The sequence below is a fragment of the Rhinichthys klamathensis genome, unplaced genomic scaffold (assembly GCF_029890125.1).
Source record: "Rhinichthys klamathensis goyatoka isolate OS25496 unplaced genomic scaffold, OSU_Roscu_1.1 h1tg000135l_1, whole genome shotgun sequence".
NCBI classification, from domain to species: domain Eukaryota; kingdom Metazoa; phylum Chordata; class Actinopteri; order Cypriniformes; family Leuciscidae; genus Rhinichthys; species Rhinichthys klamathensis.
In genome coordinates, this window is record NW_026606670.1 from 1,680,899 (window position 1) to 1,697,261 (window position 16,363).

The following is a 16,363-nucleotide window of genomic DNA, read 5'->3' on the forward strand; positions in this document are numbered from 1 at the left end:
CGACTGAGCGCGCTGCTCTGTGAGGCGCGCTGTCTGTGCGACCGAATCCAACTCCATACCGAGAAAAGAGATCCTCTGCACAGGGGCGAGTTTGCTCTTTTCCCAGTTGACCTGAAGGCCCAACTGGCTGAGGTGCGTGAGCACGAGGTCCCTGTGTTCGCATAACTGATCTCGAGAGTGTGCTAGTATAAGCCAGTCGTCGAGATAGTTGAGGAGGCGAACGCCCTGTTCTCTCATGGGAACAAGGGCCCCCTCCGTGACTTTCGTGAAGACACGGGGAGACAGGGACAGCCCGAAGGGCAGGACCTTGTACTGATATGCTCGACCCTCGAACGCAAAGCGCAGAAACGGCCTGTGTCGAGGAAGAATCGAGACATGAAAGTACGCGTCCTTCAGGTCGATCGCTGCAAACCAATCTTGGGGACGGATGCATCCGAAAATGCGTCTCTGCGTGAGCATTTTGAACGGTAGCTTGTGGAGGCTCCGATTCAAAACTCGCAGATCCAAGATCGGTCGTAACCCACCACCTTTCTTGGGTACAATGAAGTAGGGACTGTAGTGCCCTGACCCCATATCGGCTGGAGGGACCGGCTCTATCGCGTCCTTCGCCAGTAGGACTGCAATCTCCGCACGCAAGACATGGGCATCGGCTGCTCTCACTGTAGTGGAGTGGATGGCCCGAAACTTGGGGGGACGCCGGGCGAACTGAATCGCATAGCCGAGCCTGATGGTCCGAATGAGCCAGCGAGACGGACTGGGGAGCGCTAACCAGGCTCTCAGAGACCGTGCAAGCGGGACCAAAGGGACTGTAGGCGTACCCGGAGTGGGGCAGCGAGGTGGAACACAGGGACGTGGCTCGGGAGGCTCTCTCTGGGAGGCGGCCCGTAGCAGGGTCTGTGTGTGCTGTGCAGCACTTACCTGGTTCCACGGGGCAGGAGGTGCAGGAGGCGGCTCGGTGGCGTTCTCGAACTGCACACTGCTGCTCACTGGCGACAGAGGAGGCGGATGAGAGTGGTGAGGATTCTGTCCCCCCACTGCTCTCCGGGTCCTCTTCGGACCCAGAGATGGTAGAAACTGCTCTTTTATTGAAAATTTGGGTACCGCTGGTTTTAAGGCCAGCGGCGGAACAAAACGAAACACAGGATTTTCCACCCGGCCCTCTTCCGGGGGAAGGAGTGATGCGGTCATCGTCTCCTGGAGAGCAGTCCCTTCCATCTCCGGGTCGCCCGTCCTGGGGCCGCTTACCTCTGGCTTTGCCACCCTTCTTGGCGGGGGCCTGGACGGGCGGGGCGGCCTGCCTGCGACTGGCTCCACGGCGCCGTTTAGGTGGAGGCTGCTGCTGCAGCGCGGGAGCAGGGGCAGACGCAGGAGGACGCCCCCGGCGACGAGCAGACTGAGGAGCCGCAGGCGGTGGGTTGGAGGCAGCAGCTGACCGCCGCGGCAGGATATGCTTGATGGCCTCAGTCTGCTTTTGTACAGCCGAGAACTGCTGGGCGAAGTTCTCGACCGCGTCGCCGAAGAGGCCGGTCTGGGACACGGGGGAGTTGAGGAACCGGAGCTTCTCAGCCTCACTCATGTCTGCCAGACACAGCCAGAGATGGCGCTCCTGGACCACCAAGGTGGACATCGCATGACCCACTGACCGCGCGGTGACCTTCGTCGCACGAAGCGCGAGATCCGTTGCGGCACGAAGTTCCTGGAGAACTTGTGGATCATGACCACCCTCGTGCAGGTCCTTCAGTGCCTTGGCCTGATGGACCTGCAGCAACGCCATGGCGTGCATGGCAGAGGCAGCTTCCCCACAGGCCTTGTAAGCCTCGTCGAATAGGTCCGACGAGTACCTACAGGCCCGGGAAGGAAGACACGGTTCTCCGCGCCGAGTGGAGTTAGGGCACAGCTGCATTGCAGCGGCCCGCTCCACTGGCGGGATGCGCGTGTATCCCTTAGCTGCCCCGCCATCAAGGGTGGTGAGGGAGGAGGAGCCACCGGAACGGTTTCTGGCAGTAAAAGGTGCCGTCCACGTTCCCGTAAGCTCCTCATGCACTTCCGGGAAGAAAGGCACTGGGGTGGGTTGCTGAGAACCAGCGCGCGCCACCCCGAGATACCAATCATCCAACCTCGAGGGTTCGGGACACGGTGGAGGATTCCACACGAGCCCGACCCCGTTGGCGGCCCGGGAGAGCATGGCCATCATCTCCGGGTCCGTCTCAGGCACCGCTGGCACCCCCGAAGGAGGCAGCGGTGCCGAGTCGTCGTCCGCAGAGAAGTCTGACCCACCCTCCGATGCAGCGATCGACATCTGGTCACTGGGAGCCCCAAAGGAGACAACCGGTACACACCTCGAGGATGGTCCAGCTTTCTCCAATGGAAGCTCAACTGGCTGCGGAGCATGAGAGGGGTGAGGGCTCCTAGGGGGTTGGTTCCCCGAAGGAGACGCGCTCACCGTGATCCTCAGGTCACCCATGCCCCCGCCCGAAGCAACCCTCCGAGGAGGATTGGAACGAGGCAGAGGCACGGGGACTCCGCCCCTTTGCAGGAACAGGAGTCTCGACCGTAGCTCCGCGATGGTCATCTTCCCACAATGGGTACATGACTCATCCACAAACGCTGCCTCAGCGTGTTCAATGCCCAGACACACGAGGCAGCGCTTGTGACCATCCTGTGAGCCCAGGTAACGACCGCATCCAGAAACACACAGATAGAAAGTCATCTTTTTTTTTTTTTTTTTTAAAGACGCTGTCTATCTGTGTAAGCTCTTTTAGGGACTACTCTCACTGGTGCTGAAGCACGCAGGGGAACAGTCACTGCGAACACAGACGGGAATGTGCACCCGTCTGTGCGCTGTCTCTCTCTCTCGCTGGCAGGTCTTACCGGCTGTGAGAACAGCCTTTGAGCGCTGAACTGCGCACCTTACCAGCTGTTAAAACAGCTTTTTTGAATTTGCTCAAAAAAACAAAACAAAAAAGACAGACAGAAGAGAGAGGACACAAGACTGCTCGCGCTGCCGTGCTGTAACGCCCGCACCGAACAAGGAGAGATCCAACGAAGGCTTGCCAAGTTTCACACTCTGTAGGATTACCATGAAGCGTTTGGCTCCGAAGCAAAAAGCTAGTGTGCAATCATAACAGCTGCTGTTAAATACCCGCGCTGACGAGGACGCGCAGCTGATGCAAATGATTGCATGCCAATGTGCATTGGCTTGTTTTAGTTTCACTCGAAGTAGATTGGCCTCTCTAGCGAGATTCCTATTGGTCAGTCTGACCTACGTTGTAGTGACTGACCGATAGGGAACTTGATGGAGATGGGAGATACTGAAAGTGTGGCATGCTTACCAGGGCCTGCATCAAATTTCCCTGTGCCCCCTGCTGGAGAGCCCTGCAAATGAGAATGGGTGAAAGGAGAGATAAGGGGAGATGCTAAGACATAATGTTGCTCAGCATGTCATTAGGAAAGAGAACAAAGAATAGGCAAATGGTTGGCAATCAAGACAACTCAACAACAACACACCCTACTCACCTCTATGATATGTCCCATAGCGTGTTTACAACTGGTCTTTAAATTGCAAAAAAGCTGGTGCAAAAAGTAGGGGTGGGTGATAGATACAGTTACTGTGTATAGGAAATCAGTACCAGCTGATTAAACTTAGATAGTATAATAGAGCCTATATCTGATTAAATCCTACCATCCAACCTTAGTCACCAACATAAAAGATAAATAAAACTGGCCTATTTGTTTATTTTCCTTGCTTGGCTTGGCTTTGGTATAAGTACATTTAGACCTGATCTCATATTTAAGATCTGACAAAGATCTGATGAACTGGATTGTGAAATTTTGACTGGAATAATGTTACAAACAATCCTTCTAATATGGTAAGCGTGAGGGTGCTGATGCATGAGGAGACTGAATACCCCTCTAACTAATGTGTCACACCTTTGGCTGTGGTTCACACTGAAACGAGATACAAAGTGACCTGTTACAGAACATTGACTAAGTAAGAAAATATGGGTCAATGAAAATGTATGTTTCAGTAGCTGCCAATGGATATCTCCCTTGAACAGATGTTTCTGCCAGTAATAAGTAAGTCACTTAGATAAAAGTATCTGCCAAATAACTAATTTGATACTGATTACCCAGCAAGCAATAGCCGTCATTTCACCATCTAGGTTGACTATAGACCCAATATAGTCCGGCTATGAGTAACTCACTTCTAGCCAAGATAACCTTGAATTTGGTTACATGTTTGTTTGTGTTTGGTTTCATTTCTTTGACATGTTCTATGTGTAGCCTGTAAGTCTATTCTTGGGCTAGTTAGATGTCTATTATATTTTCACTGAAAGCCCAAATGTTGCCTTGTTTTAGCCTAGACGTCAGGGCTGTGTTTGGACGCCTATTCGATATCTTTTAAATGCAAAATTGCTTGCTGGGTAGTATTTTAAATACCAATTTGCCAAGTGAGGGACTTTAAAGCAGAGTTTTCTTTAGAGATACAAAATAGCATCAAAGTCCTGGATAATTGCAGATATTTCTGTTGCATTTCTAATTGATCTCAATGTAAACATTAACCATCTGTCTCTATGCAATGGCTCCTGTCTCATTGACTTATTTTAGCCAACAGTTACAGTCTGTACAAATCAGAACCAGCTAATTAGCCAGCTAAATAAACTTAGAACATTTAACAGAGCCTATATCTGAATTAAAGTATGTGATCTATAAATAATATTGATAAAGTACTGAAACATATACAGAAACATAACTGTTACCATTGGATTTATCCCCTTGAAAATGGATATCCTTCTAAATTTAGAAGACTTGTGCAGTGTAATGGCAATTTTGTAATTCTATAATACACAAATATGCTGTTTATAATAAACATTTATACCACATACTGAATTAGATAAGTGGGAATCATTTTTCAATGTAAAATTAAAAACAGGTCCAGCAATAACAGCTGCACGCATCAATACATCAGTCAAGAGTCACACGGTTTGAGGATCCTTAATACTCTGGATTGCTCCACATGTAGCCTGTGTTGAAGTCATGCTACTAATCCTGATTTAGCTTGAGCTTTGTGGCGTTTTAGTGAATACATCCAAAGCCAAAATAGTAAATAAACATATGCAACCGATTTATTTCTGCATATTAATCTTAATAATATTATACCGACTAAAATTTTGCAGCTTACCTTGTGACTGTGAGGACCTTCAGCTGAGCTTAACTTGGTTTAAAGTCCTAACAAACACCCAAACAGGGAGGGCACCCTTTTAAATGTCCTTTGTTGTGGCCAATCATAATCCAGACTATCATGTCCTGTTCTCTTCAAAGAACTGAACCTTAAGCATGCTTTACCTCTTTTCAACTACCAAGATGGACCTGTCAGCACCAGCAACCTGGGAATGTTCCACCCACTTAGCATTGTGATGAACGAATTACAGCATCCTGCTTTCCATCCACCTCTCCATCCCTGTCTGGCATGACAAGCACCTCATGAGGCTATAAACTATATTAAGATAACTAAGATAATAGACCAAATATGTTATAAATCTGGTGTCATACAAATTTGACAGACTATTGATTGTGGTTTATTTTAAGAATTATCAGAACAGGGCATGGGCCATATGGGTTGGACCAGACACATTTTTCTCACAGTAAACAGTCACCTGAGTGGTCTTATCATGGTCAAGGTCATGAGAACTGACCGGTTCGGACCACTCTAGTGTATTAGAGACACTTATGATGATTACAGTCTTTTTCATCATGCTAAAAATAAAATACTTCTTAGAAAGTAATTCAAAAGATTGAAATGGCATGCTAGAAATGTCCTAAGAAATAACCACAAACTTTTAAATAAATAAAAAAGCAAAGCTGTAAAACTGAGCAACAGTGGAAAGGCTCATGTCAGACATGGGTCCAAATCTTTGTTTCAAAATCAAAACACTGGCTTAAACCTCAGTCAAGGCCAGGCTATAAATCTCAGGTCTACAACTTTGGCTCATGTAGTGAGAAAAGGGGCCTCCTGCAGGGGCACTTGATAGCTCAATAAATCAATTCATCCACGGAGTCTCTTACATTTCTGAACAATTTAGCTCACTGAAAGCCCAATACAAAACATTAGTGTTTCATTTATAAAAACAAACTTTTTTGCCAATAATGAAAATCCTTCTTTACAGTTATTGTACACTGTAAAAACAGAATCATTTTAACAGTAAAACGGTAAAAACATTTAATGGAATTTTACAGTAAAATGATCATTTACAGTGAAAAGCCATAAATTGACATATCCAGAACTCCCTATAAGACTTAACATTTGATGGTTTCATTTAAAAATGTTTCTTCATCTTCTTTGTTATCAGTTATGTACATTAGGGTTTTATGCAACCACAGCTTCTGTTTACAGTGTAAAATGATTTAATAAAATCCCTCATGCTGTCAATACACATTTTGTGAGCTTTTTTATATTATCTATTACACACTGTATTTTAATATTATATATATCAAACTGTAATGATTGTAACTGAGTGTCAACTTATTACTTTTTCTAACTGACCTAACCCTTACATTTTTGTTTTGTAATGTATTTTGGTTAATTCAGCAATGTTAAATGATATATTATTAAATATAACATTACATTTACATATGTTACGTAATATATATATATATATATATATATATATATATATATATATATATATATATATATATATGACAACACAGTAAAAGTAATTTCAATAAAATAGCATTTATAATATATAATTATGTTATTAATAATAAATGTTTTACACAAAAACTGTATAAAACGTAATGTGGTAAATTGTAACTGTTGTTGCCGGTTGATTCAGCAATGTGTGTGTATGTTGGGTCCTAAACACAAACTGATGATATTCAAAGAGTTAACTACTTGGCACAAGCTGCAGCCAATGAGCTTGTTACTCAACATTTAAATGGCTGGCTTGCATTCACTATAGCAGTTTGCAGCACACTTTCAGAGTTACTCTGAAACCCTCCAACTTCCCCAGCTCCGCCTGTATAGATTTCCGATAGGTGATTCATTTATATGCTATTTGTACAGCAGAAGTATGTCTTACTCTCACAGCAGCGAATCAGCGTGTGTATTGGCAGTAGCAACAATAATCAACATTAACAACAGCAGCAATAATCTTCAACAACAGCAATAATCAGCAGCAGCAGCGTAACAGATCTATTACTCCAAGACCAAATGCATCAACATAGTCATTTCAATTACCATGCAAAAAAATTTCAGAGAGTTGTCGTGATAGAAAACAATATTTATAGTCATTCCCACATTAAGCACATTTTAGTTGTATTTTTGTGTGTGTAGAAAACATGAAAAGAATGTTCCCTTTGGTAGGCATTGTTTACGGACTTCCCTTCCACGGTTTTCACCACAATTTTCTGCATGACAGCAATGCTGCTGGAAGCATTTGATTTAAGAACTTGGCAAAACGGAACTTGGCTACTGTGGACTTTGATGGCAGATAACTATTGGCACATAAAAGACATCTCAAATAAAATCTGTGAGAACTCTCCAACCATCAAAATATCCAGAAATGAAGTTAAAAAGTCACAGCATTAGATTCTAAAGCACAGCAGAAGGTCATCATGTACATCCTTTGGTGCTTTCCATTCAATTATGCCAGCCCCATTAAAATAATAAAGGGGGGTGACAAGAAAAAGTACCATGATATTCCACCCAAGAATCTCTGGGGATTGCCTCATTCTATTTCCATGACAGCTTTTAAAGAGTGCAGCTTTAATACACAAAGGAGATCTACAAGGGGCCTGCTGTAGCTGGAGCGAGGGGGCTGGAGGGGAGGGGGGCCGTTACATAACACAGTTTGACTTCTGCTTTGTCAACAAATGGCAGAGGGGGGTACAGAGAGAGAGAGAGCTCACCAGGATCACAGCAAACAGCTCCAAACATGGCTCGAGAGCAGCGCTGTACCGTGGGTGTTTAATAGAGAATATCCCATCAGTACCGTAAACATCTTCAGCGGACAAACTGGACGGAGGCCTAGACTGTCATACTCTCAACACATTTAAACAATGGCATCATAAAAGGAAATGTATGCAACTGTGGTATTTGCCTCAACCACTATTCATCTATAGCCTATGTCTTATTTCAGAGCATGATACCACTAGCGGTTTCCATCAAAAGTTGCGAATTTAACTTCCGCGCAAAAATTGGAATATTGCATACAAAACATTTGCAAATAAAGCAGTGGTTCCATCCCCTGTGTTTAAGAGAACAAAATCGCCACTTCCTGGGAATTTGGACGGAGCAAAATATCTAATAAAAATGGAAGTTGTTGGAATCTTTATATATCATAAATGACTTGCGTCTCAGAGCGCACAGACTAAACACAATAAACGCTGTCGTGTTATCTTATGTTCAGATGCCTGGTGTTTGTAAATGCACATTTTTTATGCTAATTTTTACAATTTATGCACATCTTGGCGTTTCCATCCAGCGATTTTTTTTTTTTTTTTTTGTGATATCCCAAAATGCTCACAAAAATAGGTGGATGGAAACATAGCTACTGTCAGTGAAACCTCTCAGTTATATTCTGGGAAAGATGCCGAACAACTGAAAAGAGCATGCATTGCAGACAGGGAAATAATAACTCACAAAAAAACAAATATGGCACAAAGGGAGAGTCTGTGTATGATTGACACAGTGTCTATTGGTTTCACTGTAAAATGATGCTCAGATGAAGTAAATAATGCTAAAAATAGCCAAAGATTTGTGCACATATTTCGTTTTACTTACTATTCTGAACTCCAATGAACTTACAACTTTTAGGAACATCAGTAATGCACCTCAAATCATCTTTTCAATTATGAAATACTTTGATTTTAGAAGTTGGACCAACAAGCATAGCTGTTTACTCCCATTTGCCCTTTTCCCAGCATGCACAGCAGTATGAATAATTATAGTTGCCTTGTTTGAGCATTTGCCTGTTTTATTTTCGTAAATTATGTTCCTATATTATTAGTAACTTGTTGTCTTGCAGCATCAAAAGTTTGTTCCTCTATTAAAATGATCAGTTATTTGATTATTGAGTGTTTTCCCCAATCAAGAGTTCATACAAGTACATTAATTGGTAAATAAAAAAGCATAACACTAATAAAAAAATGCACATTAACATTCAACTTTGCATACTTTTATATTTTTATTTTGCATGCTCTACAGTTGAATATAAATGCAACTTAGATTATACACAAGTTATAATAAGTGATAAACACTATTAAAAGTTTGGGGTCAATACATTTTTAAAAGAATGTAATACTCTAATTTAGCAAGGATGCATTAAATTGATCAAAAGCGACAATAAAGACTTAAAAACTTACTGTTCGTTTTGAAATTTCCATTCACCAAAAACCATATCACAGATTTCACAAAAATATTAAGCAGCACAACTGGTTTCAACATTGATAATAATAGATCATTTTCATTTTCAATTTCTATTAATATTTTACAAAATGTCTATTACTGCATTTTTTTACCAAATAAATGCAGCCTTGGTGAGCACGAGAGACTGAGATGTTTTCAAAAACATCTCAAACATTCAAAAAGAAAATCTTACTGACCTTTTGAACGGTTAGTTCTTCAGTCATATTCATAAATGGATATCTGTTATAATGACAGCAAATTGTGTTGTGGCAGCTAGACCATTTAGATTAACATCATCAGGTCATTTACTTAATAATATTATAAATAAATAAGTATAAGTAAAATAATAAGTAAATTAGTAAATAAGTAGATTAATTTAACTAATTTAAGCCATGCAAACTGCAGCATTCATTTAAATTATTTAAGCACCTCAACTGAAAACTAATAATATAATATATAAACAAATAATTTAACATATTCTATGACATCATAACAGTAATAACTATTTTATTGCTAATAAGTGTAATAATATATCAGTATAATTGTTATATATTATTTTTACAGTATAATTTTTATACTAAATAGATCTCCTTGATTAACAAAACTGTTTCAAAGCAGAGACTATAATATTACAACCAAAATCAACTGGTTTTATTACCAATTCAATATTTCTGTACCACTACCGACCCGAGCACTCATAACACACTATTAGCATGGCTACTGAGAGCTATCATCACAAACATACCGTTAAAACAGAGATCATGCAATCTAAAATAGAGTGATACTTAAAAAAACATCACGTCACGGAATACAGAAGCCTATTTTGTCTGGAAGATGTTCTAGTGCACAGCTGTGTATAAATGAGTCAAAATCTCCTGGCCCTCACAGGCCCCGGCATCTGCTGACCAGGACAACAGGCGGCCACAGAGGGAGGGGCACACGGCGCATGCACAGCATCAACCGCAGCTCAAGCCAGAAAAAAAAAAAGCTTTGTGCGCAGCATGGATGTTCTAGAAGGACAGATGGGGCAAATGATAATGAGTTTCACACTTGGGATACAAAGCAGTGCGTAATGGGGCGGCTTTTGATATCAAATGACTTACAAAGCTCATAAGGCATGAGGGATTTATTTTGTAGGTAATAAAAATAAAAATGGACCAGACTGAGCTTTGGGATACTGAATTTTGGCGCCTAAGTGACCAGCTCAGGATGTGACATTTAAGGGTCAATGACATATAAGCGCATCCTTATATCTAATGAGGCTTTATACAGTTGTATCACCATGACATTTTTGACTTTATGCAAAGAAGAAAAAGTAAAAAATGTGGGCTGTGTCCGAAATCGCATACTCTTTTGAGTAAGTACTTATTTTGAATAAGTAATTACGTGACGGCCGCTAAAAATATGTTCTATATAGTATGAGTGTGTGTACAACGTTAAAAAAAGTTGCTGCCTTAAATTAAGTACAATCAACTTGGATGTTTAAGTCATTTCAACTTAAATTACATTAAACTGACTTAATAAAATGAGCTGAATCTTGTATAACTTATAAAAAAAGTTGAAAATTGTTAAAGCAATGTAAAAACATGTTGTCATAATTTTTTTACAATGTAGTATGAATGTAATCCCGACGTACTACATCCGCCATGTTTTCATTATCATGCGACCTACTAGCATCAGTTGCGTCGCTTAAATGTCATTCACAAATGCTCCCCTGTGGCCTCATGGGATAGTAAAGTGTTCATCATATGCACACTTAAGAATCTCACCGGTAGTATTAGTTCATCCGGGTACTTTTTGCCAACTCTTTTATGAGTACTGTGAATTCGGACATGCTTCTTTTGTCACATACTATTTTCGCCGACTATGCGATTTCGGATGCTGCCATGGTCATCATTGAGGAGGATCAATTGTATTTTTTTTTTTTTTTTTTAAGAATAAACATGACAAAAAAGCAGCAAGTGTCATTGTCCCTTAAATGCATGTACAGCTGCCATACCTTTAGTTGCTTTATGTTATGCACAAACTGTTTTTACAGTGTACAATGCAAAATGCTCTGAGACAAGTCTGTTAAAATATGGTAACAAAGTACAATGTTGATATTAAGGAACTTTCTGTACTGATATTTCACAGGTGTTTTACCCATATTTTGACTTACATATTCCATTGTGTTGTGCTTAAGGGTTGAAGAAAATGTCCGTATAGATTAACGACAATACTGGTCATTTTCTGCCAGGACATTATCCATTTTTCTAAAAAGAAAAAAAGGATTTCTACAGTGAAGATATTAAGCACTAAGAAAATCTCACTGGCCAACAACTCGTCAATATTATTCCAACCAACAGAGAATTTAGGCACCCCACTTGCAATGCAGACAGAGACAACTGTTTCAGACCTCTCAGTTATGTGGCTGGTGCCTGATAATTTTGTCAGGGAGATGTAGACTATTTAACCACACCTAAAAACAGCTCTATGATAATCCAGACATTTCAAGTGCTTCCCTAATGATGGAGGACCCCAAATCTCAGTGTTGAGCAACACCACCAGGCACGTCTTTATAAAGCAAGCCAAGCCATGCACATTCACACACACACTTGGATTTCACACTCTATTGAAAGGTGAACAGTTCACAGCAATCTAAAAAACACAATATAATTACATTATCTGAAGGTCCACCATGTTCCAGCTATGCGTTACGCATGGCAAATGAATTAAAATAGCGTTTAAGCTCTGACATATCATTGTCACATTCTGTCAAAATAACTCTCATCAGACAAACATCATCCCAACACTGACCTCAAGCCAGCTGGTCTACAATCTGTCAAAGCAACAAGAGGTGAAAAGAAAAATCTGTCAGCATAACACAATCTGAAGCAGAGACGGTCTGTTCAACTTCTAACGTGCTGCTTTGTGCACCCAGACCTTGAAATTTGTAGCACTAACAAAACATACAGACTCGCACACACTTAAGTGCCACTCAAAGCCACACTGCAGTCAATGGCGTAGAAGGAAAGTATGGGGTAAGATGAAGGTTGCTAAGCAACATGGCGAAACATTGAAACAATTTGGATGGGAATGGATGTTATGTGACATCTGTCGAAGATGCCTCAATCATTGTCAATCATAACCCCAGACATTCACACCAACAGCACAATTGCATGTGTAATATTGCTTTTATACAACATTAAATAAATACTATGTTAATATTTACATACATTTTAGACAGTAATGCCATAGCTACTTTTGTGTATTTTGTGTTTATTAACCGTCTGCATCAAGCAACAAACTAGTGTTGCTTCCTTCTTGGAAGAATCAGTGTTTTTTGAACAAATCAGCTGAGTGAATGATTCAATGATTCACTCGATTGTTTCATTCATGAATTAATTAAATAATTTTCCTGGTAAACTTGAAAGGAGGTAACAATTTATAATAACTTTCATTAATAAATCATTCATAAACATATAATGCTTAACGGATCATTACTTAATATATATTCACATAGCTATGAAAATGTTTACTAAAACGTGCTAAGGTGCTAGTACTAAAATGTACTAAATGATTAAACATTAATAAACATTTACAAATAACGAATAGTTTCAACTTTAGATTGGGTACTGCAAAAACATGAATAAATAATTAACAAATGATTTAGAGATGTGTAAATAGGGTGAATTTGGGTTATTTAGGGCAATTTTTCCATTGAGATGACTGCCCATCAAGGTACTAAAAGTTTAGTAAACGTTTATAAACATCTACAAATTTAACTTAAGATTGGGTACTGCAAAAACATGAACAAATAATTATGTGTAAATAGTAGAAGTCTGTAAACACCACAACAAAGTTAATGAGTAATATGTTCAAATGAATAGTGAGTAAAGTTATTAAAAATACCAATTAAACATTCTCTCTCTGTCCTAGCGTGTATCCCATATTTATATAGGGTCTGCTTTGTGAACCAATTAAACATTAGTTTACCATTTAACTAATATTTACATTAAATAATAATGTGCTAATCATTATGTAATGTTTAATAAGTTTATTTAAACATCAACAAGCATATTATTATCTCATAGCTATTTGAATATATATATTAACTAATGATTTGTTAAGCATTATATGTTTGTTAATGATTTATTGATTCATTTAATGATAATGCTAACCATCTGTCAAAATAATTTGCATGATCATATGAATGACAATAAATGATGATCTGTTAATCATTACGTAATGTTTAATAAGTTCAATAGTAAACATTAACAAGCAAATTATCTCAAATTTCTAGCTATGTAAATATATATTATTAACTAATGATCTGATAATAATTATATGATGTTTGTCAATGATTTATTGATGAAAGCTATTATAAAGTGTTAACATGCCGTTTAAGACTGCATCTATATGCGAAATGCAAACAGTGAAAAATACAGTGAAAAGTCCCAGCGCTGTTGGACTGTATTTTCTGTAATGCTGCTCAAACAATCAAGTTATGGGCTGGACGAGTTGCAAGTATATTGCGAAATATAGATGCTGTTGTTAATGGCAACTCAATCAAAAGCTTTATCTGGACGCTGGACATGAATATGTGTCGAAGTATTTGTAATTGTACATGTACATGACTACCAGTTGTAAGATACAATACAACCAAATATAACAGATATCAAAAATCTACATACATTTGCTAGGGATTTTCAACACCATTAAATTTCATCTGTGTCCCTGACAAAGACAACATAACAGATGACTTTATAATGGCCAAAGTACTTAACCACTTGTTAAAAAAAAAAGGGGGGATGCTATTAATATGGTAATCCTATGGATGTGGGTGACTCAGGGGCTCGGTGAATGAATGGGAAGCCTGCGATTTTAATCCTCTTCAGAGCACTTCCTCTCTCCACTACCAGAGCCCAGTGCTTCATTCCAGCGGCTGTCATACGCCTGCCCGCTCTCTCTTAGCTGTTTGTATCCAATTTGAGTGATATTAAAACTTAAGAACGTGCCTTAAAAGCATACCATGAGAAAAATAAAGGCTTATTTTTTGGTTATCAAGTGTTTGAAACAGCAGGGAAATGTGAAGTGGCAGTAAATGACACTAAATGGAATAATGGCATGTTATTAGCAGTCAAAGCATGTCTAGGCATAATTGCAGTGCTACAAAAAGGCATTGACTAATGTGCAAAAAAACAACAACTTTTATGCCATCATCAGCACCCTGTAGAGCTACTTCAAAAAAAAAATCCTGAGGTATCATGGCTTATAGATCTATTCTGAAATATGTATAATGTAACAATCGGATTATCCTATTTAAGATCAGCCATGTCAAAAGTGTTATAGTTTGTCTATTCATTTGTCAATTCAAATGAGAACTAATTTAAACAGTGTTTCACCACCAATCTTATAGGTGCCTGTTCACCACACTGGACAGTAACATGATTCTACAGAAAGCTTATAAAATATTAAGCACCCAACACAAATTATTCATTATCTTTGTAAGGAGACGGCTTCCAAAGATGCTGGCAGGAACTTCACCCAAATGTTGCACAGTCTCTCACCTACTTAAGATTTTAATGTTGTTCACTTCCTCTTTGCTGAAATACTATATACCTTTTTCACAGGGTGTGAGATTTAAGGAGTGAGATGTCCGTATGCAGTGGCGTAGGTTTGATTTTGAAATTGGTGGGGACGGGGACATCAATATAAATATATTTTAAGTTTTGATCGAAATTATTGCTAGGGATATATCAGTGTCACTGGATATTGGTAGGGACACGTCCCTAGTGTCCCTACTAAATTCTACGCCCCTGTGTTCAATCGGATTTCAGCTACAATATAACAATAAGGAATATAACAGAACTTATAGACTTATAGTTATCACATTTTGGCTTGTGCTAACAATTGCAGTAAAACCTGCTGGTTATTTATTTAACATTTATCAATACTAGAAGGGAAATATGTTGACATTATAGCAGCCCATATCACTTTAGTCTCTAATGCCAATAAACTATAGTTTTAAATCAGGAAAAGTAATTAAGTTTTAAAGTTTAAGATTATGCACCTGGATAGCCTTCCAAAGGCCACAAGCTCATACACCAAACAAAGTTTGCACTAGAACTAAAAAGAAATTCATAAATTAATTTGAGATTAAGTGTAGTGCACCATTTCAAAATTAGTCTTAGAATAATATTGTAAAACAGGGTTTTTAACCCCTGTGAAAAATACACAGGGTTGTACAGATCTCTTTTTTTGTCTTTTAACCAAATCTCTAAAAACAAATCCTATAAGCTAATTTAACTGGGTTAACTAATAACGGAATGACACTCAATTTTGTTGTTGTTGTTGAAGAATTCTTCATTTTAAGAATGCTTAAATCTTTAATTTAAATAATTATAATTTCTTAAGAATTCTTCCAGGGAATATAAAATGTTGCTGTAATGGTGCACGGTTAATTATGGCAAGTTAGGGTTAGTTACATAAGCAAATTTGGGACAAAATAATGTCACAATTGAACAACTGAGAACTGAGAATGCTCTTCTTAAACATAAGCCTGCATAAAGAATAGAAATCAACTTGATTATACTTTTACTGGGATTTTTAAAATGCTATTTGGAAGGTCAGTTACCAACAAATATATTACTGAAAAACTGTCTGTTTTAAAGCTGGACGAAGCTGGGCTGCATTTCTTAAAAGTATCGTGACCTAAGGTGATAGAATATTGGTACCATGGTTTTACGATCTACTTAGGCTTGCTTTTTTGAGAAACACAGCCCTTGTCATTTATGGCCTAGAGATGATGACTACCAGCTGGTGAGATCGAGGTTGACCTGCAGACCTTGATAAAGCCAGTTAGAGGTGGTAGTCCACCTTAGACAAGTTCCAAAAAACATCTTAGGCTGAATAACATGCATGGTTTGCCAAGCCACTTTGCCTTTTGCCACCTTTCATAAAATAAAACTCTAA

General features: G+C 39.5%; 1 protein-coding gene across 9 annotated transcripts in view; it reads right to left on the reverse strand.

The window, feature by feature from the left end:
- Window positions 1-16,363, reverse strand: part of LOC130089695 (sorbin and SH3 domain-containing protein 1) — a 51,730-nt gene that overhangs the window by 34,390 nt on the left and 977 nt on the right. For all 9 annotated transcript variants that reach the window (XM_056257173.1, XM_056257171.1, XM_056257172.1 and 6 more), the window contains exon 2: window positions 3,333-3,375. The gene's annotated coding sequence lies outside the window, so the exon portion shown is untranslated. The remainder of the gene's footprint in view (window positions 1-3,332; window positions 3,376-16,363) is intronic.